This window comes from Silene latifolia, chromosome 1 (genome assembly GCF_048544455.1).
Source record: "Silene latifolia isolate original U9 population chromosome 1, ASM4854445v1, whole genome shotgun sequence".
Lineage (NCBI taxonomy): Eukaryota > Viridiplantae > Streptophyta > Magnoliopsida > Caryophyllales > Caryophyllaceae > Silene > Silene latifolia.
In genome coordinates this window covers 79,192,677-79,201,090 of record NC_133526.1, presented here as the reverse complement: position 1 = coordinate 79,201,090, position 8,414 = coordinate 79,192,677, and the positions used below count along the sequence as shown (strand labels likewise).

The 8,414-nt window shown below is 37.6% G+C and overlaps 2 long non-coding RNA genes across 2 annotated transcripts; both read right to left on the bottom strand.

Annotated features, from left to right (window-relative positions):
- Window positions 1-269: 269 nt before the first annotated feature.
- Window positions 270-2,714, bottom strand: LOC141606933 (uncharacterized). Its single transcript, XR_012526863.1, has 3 exons — window positions 2,540-2,714; window positions 2,335-2,442; window positions 270-554 (listed from the first exon to the last, which is right to left on the bottom strand). It is a non-coding gene; the product is annotated as an uncharacterized LOC141606933 (long non-coding RNA).
- Window positions 2,715-5,726: 3,012 nt separating this feature from the next.
- On the bottom strand, window positions 5,727-7,884 carry LOC141606938 (uncharacterized). The gene is made up of 2 exons (XR_012526864.1): window positions 7,783-7,884; window positions 5,727-6,011 (listed from the first exon to the last, which is right to left on the bottom strand). It is a non-coding gene; the product is annotated as an uncharacterized LOC141606938 (long non-coding RNA).
- Window positions 7,885-8,414: the final 530 nt, after the last annotated feature.

Here is an 8,414-nt window from a genome sequence, read left to right as displayed (position 1 = left end):
TGTTACACAAGTGACAATTGACAATTGAGATTGCGCATGGTTTCTGACAAAACCATAATCAAAACACATTAGGATGGTTAAGATACCATTGTGGCTATGTTAATTAAGAAGTAGATTTTCTAGAATCGTTCTAGGCAATAAAGAACAATGAGAAATATTTACAACGGAAATTGAGTACACTTGCTATGACACCCTTAAATCTAGCCTTAAATATATACGTAAATTCTACAGAAAAACTGGTAGGATATGTTTGTAAATGGTTCAACTAGTCCAAAAACCTGCAATTTCAAAAATTTTCTAACTAAACCATTCACAACCAATTCCAACTCAAGAAGAGTGTCAAAAACCCTGCAACAACTGATAAACTAATTTACATACATAGCTTAAGACGCGGAAATATAAAGATACAAACCAAAAATAGAAAGGGAGACATATGTCCCTTCAAATTATATACAAACCAAAAGTATAAAAGGTTTACTAATAGAATAGCCAAAACTAGGTCCAAGGTTCCTTGCTCACTAGCCGTCTGTGACCCCAAACAAAGCATCAACAACCTGTCAATCGCATTTTATACAAACACGAAAGCCACAATTCGGTGGGGAGTAACTTCGAGTCCTCCCAGCCACGAATCGTCAAAATTTATGTAACATGTAATAAAACATGTAAACAAGATGATAAAGAATTCAATTATCAATTATTCTAACATATGAGCCCTAAACTGACCAAACTAAACTAACATGTGAAACACTTAACAAATTGTAATCCAAACTCTATCAACCATAGCCGGCTTGCATCTCACCTTCTATGATTCATAGAATCATCAAACAAGAAAGGGCAATATATCAAAGACAGGCATAAGTTCTTAGTACGGTCAATAGTCACTTTGTAACTCAAGTCTATACCACGAGGTAGGGAAGGTAATCGAACCGGTATCTTGGCTCAGCGGTTACTATTAAGAAAACATGGCCAAGAGACAACACAACCCTAGCCTAAAATCTGCGCAGACCTAGACATGCGGATACACACCACCGCACCCAAGACTCACAACTTTTTTTAAAACAAAGTGAAGTGAGTACCCTAAGGACACCACCGAAGGGTCGGCTAGTACTTAAGCTGACCCCATACTATCAAAATTAGTACCTGAGGTCATGCCCCAACTTGGATAAACATCCACTAGTCAGGAACACAAAGGCTATCAAGCAGTGAACATATACTCGTCAGAGACTATAAAGACCTATCTATGATGAAGGCCGAAATACTCATCTAGGACCTAGTCACAGCTAGTCCCAGCTTGAATATTTTAGCCCACACCACCCAAGACTCACCACACAAGTCAAGTAAGACACCCACTTAACCTTAAGAGGGCAAAAAGTCCTACTTACCAACATAAATTCTAACATTCTATCATGTGAAAGGCTATATAAATGTCTAATTACAAAAAGATACAATCCCAACAGTTCCTCAATAAGAATTCAATACTAATTTCCAATCCTAGCAATTATAACAATATAAAAGGCTTTAGGGGAAACTAGGGCCATTACTACAAAATAAGAAGCTATTAAAATTCAACTAACTAAATAAGAAGCTATTTAAATTCAATTAATTACACATGTGAAATAGAGATATAATAAATGGCCTAAAACAAGAAAAAGGCCGATTATCTAATTCATTCAACCGAATTTTTACCCGCAACCCCAGCCCTGCGACAGTGCGGGTCAAATTGCGGTGACCAATCACTCAATTAATCGACATCGCATCAGTCAAAGGGACTAAGGCTCAGTTTTCGGCACAATCAACAAAGCATTACAATTATAGCTATAAAATTCATTTTGAGCCTATTAATTACAATTTCATTTTGTAAACTATCCTAACATGTGATAACTATTAATATAAGCACAATTTTTCCGTTAACATAATATTTGTTACTAGTATGCTTCAATTCAAATTACTACCCTTTTGTTACTTATACTATTCTAATATTAATTAACCCGAAAAGACCAAGATTGCACGAAAACCCGCGAAACAAGCACGGACCAACTCGGGCCAACCATGGGCCTACCACGGGCCTGCCACGGCCTGCCGGCTGCTGCCGGGCCCGCTGCCGGACCATTTCTCCTCTTTTTTTTTCATTTTTATACATTATAAGACCGTCTGAAAATTAATTAATCGTCCCCAATTCAATTTTGATAATTTAAACTACCAAAAGGCACAAATTAAGCTTGCATGCAACTAAGTTTAACATGTGAAAAATTACTACCCAAACAAAAATTCACCAAACATACAAAAATCAAAAACATGTGACGATAATTCGTCGAGTAGCTCGAAATATGTTACCTTAAGCTAGAAAATGAGCAATTAATCCTCAAAACCGAAACCCTAACCACAACTAACCGCTATCCTCTACAATATACGAGTCCCCGAACTCGTCTTCCAATCCTTCACCTAATTAAACAATAAAAACACAAAAATTAAGCACAAAACCGAAATCACCGAAATTTGGTCTTAAAAGAACTTAATGAAAATTGAAATTAGAACATACTAAGTCGTAGATCGTGGCGAGGGGATTAGGAAAGGTAAATTATGCGAAAAACGGACAAGAAACGAAGATTTTATGACGATTTTGAGCTTGAATGTGTATGAAAATGGGGTTTTGGTGTTTTTAGAGGATGAACACCAAAGATTTCAGAAAAATAAAAGGAAAGGGGAGGGGGCTGTCACGCGTGAAAGAAGAAAGGAGGACAAAGTACGTGCGGGATTTTTAGTCGGGATTTTTAACGAGTCGGTTTTGACTCGTTTCAATAATAATTAAATCTGTAAGTCAAACGCAAATTCCGTCAAGTCCAAAGTCTTTAAACACGAGATTACAATAAAATTGAGTATTCACATGACCCATTTCCAAATTCGTTTACCCAACGTTCAAACGAATTGTCATTTTCCCCCCGATACGCCCTTATTTCGAAATAAAAGATTTTACACGGTTTAAACTATTTTTAAACATTTCAAAACTATTAAAATAAATACTTTTCTTCAAAATATAATAAAATTATATTTCTTTAAATTATTTTTTTACTTTAAATACTTAATTATCACTTTTATTTTGATTAATAAATTATTTCTGAAATATATTAACGGTCCGAAATTTACGGGGCGTTACAATCACCCCTCCTTTTAAAAAGTTTCGTCCTCGAAACTTAGAAGAAGAAATTATAGTTATAAGAAAATATAGGTATCTTTTCAATGAAACGGTGATACTCTTGTTGATCAGACAAGAACATCCATATTCATATCAAGATATAAAAATATTTCTACACCAATAAATGAGAAAACCCATTATTGGGACGTCACCAACAACGAGATTCAACATTCACTAATGTTAAAACCATTGAAAATCATAAAAGCATTTTCAAACTTTTAGTTTAAAATTCTATAGTAAGAATACTATCTTTACCAATATGATTACACAAGGCTTAGAACTCGGAAAAAGAGTAAGAAAAAGAATACCTTACGAGAATAATTCAGGATATTTAGCTAACATAGAAGCTTCAGTCTCCCAAGTCTCTTCTTCGACATTTCCACAACGCCAAAGAACTCGGACTAGAGGTACAACTTTGCTCCTAAGTTGCTTGTTGGCTTTATCAAGAATCCGAATTGGCCTTTCTTCAACCACCAAGTTAGGTTCCAATTCAAGAATCTCTTCTTGGATGATATGGCTAGGGTCACTAATGTACTTTCTCAACTGAGAAACATGGAAGACATTATGAACCTTGCTCAGATTTGGAGGCAATTCTAAACGGTAAGCAACTGGACCAATCTTTTCAATCACCTGAAAAGGTCCAATATATTTAGGGCTCAGCTTCCCTTTAACGCCAAACCGTTTCACCCCTTTCATAGGTGACACTTTAAGAAATACTTGATCATCAACCTCAAAGGAAAGTGGTCGACGACGGACATCAGCATATGACTTTTGACGGTCCTGAGCGGCTTTCATCCGCTCCCGAACGATCTTAACTTGTTCAATGGACTCGGTCACCAAATCAGGACCTAACATTGGAACATTTTGGGTTTGATCCCCAATGAGACAGAGTACGGCATTTTCTACCATACAGAGCTTCATATGGTGCCATTTTAATGGAAGTTTGATAGCTGTTATTGTAAGAGAATTCAACCAAAGGTAAACATTTCTCCCAAGAAGTTTGGAAATCTAAGGCACAGGCACGAAGAAGATCCTCTAAAGTTTGTATTGTCCTCTCAGTTTGACCATCAGTGGCGGCATGAAAAGCAGTGCTCATTAATAGTTTACTACCCAAGGCCTCCTGTAATGCAGTCCAGAAACGAGAACAAAATCGAGGGTCTCGATCTGAAACTATATCTTTAGGAACCCCATGATAGCGCACTACTTCATTCACATAGGCACCAGCTAGAACTTCTAATCTCCAAGTCTCTTTGATGGGAATAAACCGAGCACATTTAGTCAATCGGTCCACAACCACCCAAATAGCATTCTTCCCAGTGGAAGTCCTGGGTAAGGCCATCACAAAGTCCATGGAAATAGACTCCCATTTCCAAAGAGGAACATCCAAGGGTTGAAGTAAACCCCCGGGCTTTTGATGCTCAATCTTTACTTTCTGACAGGTGAGGCATTTACTGACATACTCCATAACTTCAATTTTCATCCTAGGCCACCAGAATTGTAATCTCAAATCTTTGTACATTTTGGTACCCCCCGGATGAATGGAGTAAGGAGAAAGGGCCTAGAAGAGGGATATAAAGGCCTCTTGCCAAGACTAGAACTAGTTGCACGAGCTTCATTTTCAATTTCCTTCAATGAATTCTCGGCCCATAAAGCATCATTATAAATGGAAACAAAGCTAGTGGAATCCCGACGGACCATGCTTTTGATCTTAGGGGAGAGCTTTTCAAGATAGAAGAAGGCTTTTTCATTGTCATCCTTCACTAATCTAGTGGCATAATGAGCCAACTCATTGAATTTATCAGTGAAGGTCTGAACTGGAAGGCTTCCTTGCTTCAACTCCATGAATCCCTTCAACTTCCTGCCTTGACTCTTGAGGATAGAAACGGGCCTCCACTAACTCCTTGAAACGTACCCAATCAAATCCTGGTTCAGCTGAGACGGTAGGCCCAGTCATGGACCACCACCGGTCTGCTTCTCGTACAAGGAAATGAGAGGCTAGCTTCACTTTATGTTCCTCCTTGACATCATATAGAGTAAAGCTTTTCTCCAACTCCCTAAACCACTCTGCAAGAGCAGCTGGATCAATCTCTCCACCATAAGTGGGAGTGTTGATTCGGGTCAGCTGATTAGCCACCCAAGTATAGGTGCTGGGGAGTACCCTCAAAGGGCGGAGGAAGAGGAGCTTGCTGATTCTGTTGATTTTGTTGATTTTGGAGAATTTGAGTAAGAACTAATAAGATAGCATCATCAATGTCTCTCCTTGGCGGAGCCATCTTAAAAAGAAGAAAATTCATTAGTACCTATCAATTAGCAATCACAAACAGACTACCACATAAAATCCTAATTCTACCCATCCTACCCTTCTCTCAAGTTTATTATTTAGAGGTCAAGTGATTTCTAAGTGGGGTGCACAAACGTGCGTCGAGAGCAATAGGCTCTGATACCAACTATGACACCCTTAAATCTAGCCTTAAATATATACGTAAATTCTACAGAAAAACTGGTAGGATATGTTTGTAAATGGTTCAACTAGTCCAAAAACCTGCAATTTCAAAAATTTTCTAACTAAACCATTCACAACCAATTCCAACTCAAGAAGAGTGTCAAAAACCCTGCAACAACTGATAAACTAATTTACATACATAGCTTAAGACGCGGAAATATAAAGATACAAACCAAAAATAGAAAGGGAGACATATGTCCCTTCAAATTATATACAAACCAAAAGTATAAAAGGTTTACTAATAGAATAGCCAAAACTAGGTCCAAGGTTCCTTGCTCACTAGCCGTCTGTGACCCCAAACAAAGCATCAACAACCTGTCAATCGCATTTTATACAAACACGAAAGCCACAATTCGGTGGGGAGTAACTTCGAGTCCTCCCAGCCACGAATCGTCAAAATTTATGTAACATGTAATAAAACATGTAAACAAGATGATAAAGAATTCAATTATCAATTATTCTAACATATGAGCCCTAAACTGACCAAACTAAACTAACATGTGAAACACTTAACAAATTGTAATCCAAACTCTATCAACCATAGCCGGCTTGCATCTCACCTTCTATGATTCATAGAATCATCAAACAAGAAAGGGCAATATATCAAAGACAGGCATAAGTTCTTAGTACGGTCAATAGTCACTTTGTAACTCAAGTCTATACCACGAGGTAGGGAAGGTAATCGAACCGGTATCTTGGCTCGGCGATTTACTATTAAGAAAACATGGCCAAGAGACAACACAACCCTAGCCTAAAATCTACACAGACCTAGACATGCGGATACACACCACCGCACCCAAGACTCACAACTTTTTTTAAAACAAAGTGAAGTGAGTACCCTAAGGACACCACCGAAGGGTCGGCTAGTACTTAAGTCGACCCCATACTATCAAAATTAGTACCGAGGTCATGCCCCAACTTGGATAAACATCCACTAGTCAGAACACAAAGGCTATCAAGCAAAGTGAACATATACTCGTCGAGACTATAAAGACCTATCTATGATGAAGGCCGAAATACTCATCTAGGACCTAGTCACAGCTAGTCCCAGCTTGAATATTTTAGCCCACACCACCCAAGACTCACCACACAAGTCAAGTAAGACACCCACTTAACCTTAAGAGGGCAAAAAGTCCTACTTACCAACATAAATTCTAACATTCTATCATGTGAAAGCTATATAAATGTCTAATTACAGCATACAATCCCAACAGTTCCTCAATAAGAATTCAATACTAATTTCCAATCCTAGCAATTATAACAATATAAAAGGCTTTAGGGGAAACTAGGGCCATTACTACAAAATAAGAAGCTATTAAAATTCAACTAACTAAATAAGAAGCTATTTAAATTCAATTAATTACACATGTGAAATAGAGATATAATAAATGGCCTAAAACAAGAAAAAGGCCGATTATCTAATTCATTCAACCGAATTTTTACCCGCAACTTGACCTGCGGCAGTGCGGGTCAAATTGCGGTGACCAATCACTCAATTAATCGACATCGCATCGATCAAAGGGACTAAGGCTCGGCAAGCACAATCAACAAAGCATTACAATTATAGCTATAAAATTCATTTTGAGCCTATTAATTACAATTTCATTTTGTAAACTATCCTAACATGTGATAACTATTAATATAAGCACAATTTTTCCGTTAACATAATATTTGTTACTAGTATGCTTCAATTCAAATTACTACCCTTTTGTTACTTATACTATTCTAATATTAATTAACCCGGAAAGACCAAGATTGCACGAAAACCCGCGAAACAAGCACGGACCGACCCGGGCCAACCATGGGCCTACCACGGGCCTGCCACGGCCTGCCGGCTGCTGCCGGGCCCGCTGCCGGACCATTTCTTTTCTTTTTTTTTCATTTTTATACATTATAAGACCGTCTGAAAATTAATTAATCGTCCCCAATTCAATTTTGATAATTTAAACTACCAAAAGGCACAAATTAAGCTTGCATGCAACTAAGTTTAACATGTGAAAAATTACTACCCAAACAAAAATTCACCAAACATACAAAAATCAAAAACATGTGACGATAATTCGTCGAGTAGCTCGAAATATGTTACCTTAAGCTAGAAAATGAGCAATTAATCCTCAAAACCGAAACCCTAACCACAACTAACCGCTATCCTCTACAATATACGAGTCCCTGAACTCGTCTTCCAATCCTTCACCTAATTAAAAATAAAAACACAAAAATTAAGCACAAAACCGAAATCACCGAAATTTGGTCTTAAAAGAACTTAATGAAAATTGAAATTAGAACATACTAAGTCGTAGATCGTGGCGAGGGGATTCCGGAAAGGTAAATTATGCGAAAAACGGACAAGAGACGAAGATTTTATGACGATTTTGAGCTTGAATGTGTATGAAAATGGAGTTTTGGTGTTTTTAGAGGATGAACACCAAAGATTTCAGAAAAATAAAAGGAAAGGGGAGGGGGCTGTCACGCGTGAAAGAAGAAAGGAGGACAAAGTACGTGCGGGATTTTTAGTCGGGATTTTTAACGAGTCGGTTTTGACTCGTTTCAATAATAATTAAATCCGTAAGTCAAACGCAAATTCCGTCAAGTCCAAAGTCTTTAAACACGAGATTACAATAAAATTGAGTATTCACATGACCCATTTCCAAATTCGTTTACCCAACGTTCAAACGAATTGTCATTTTCCCCCCGATACGCCCTTATTTCGAAATAAAA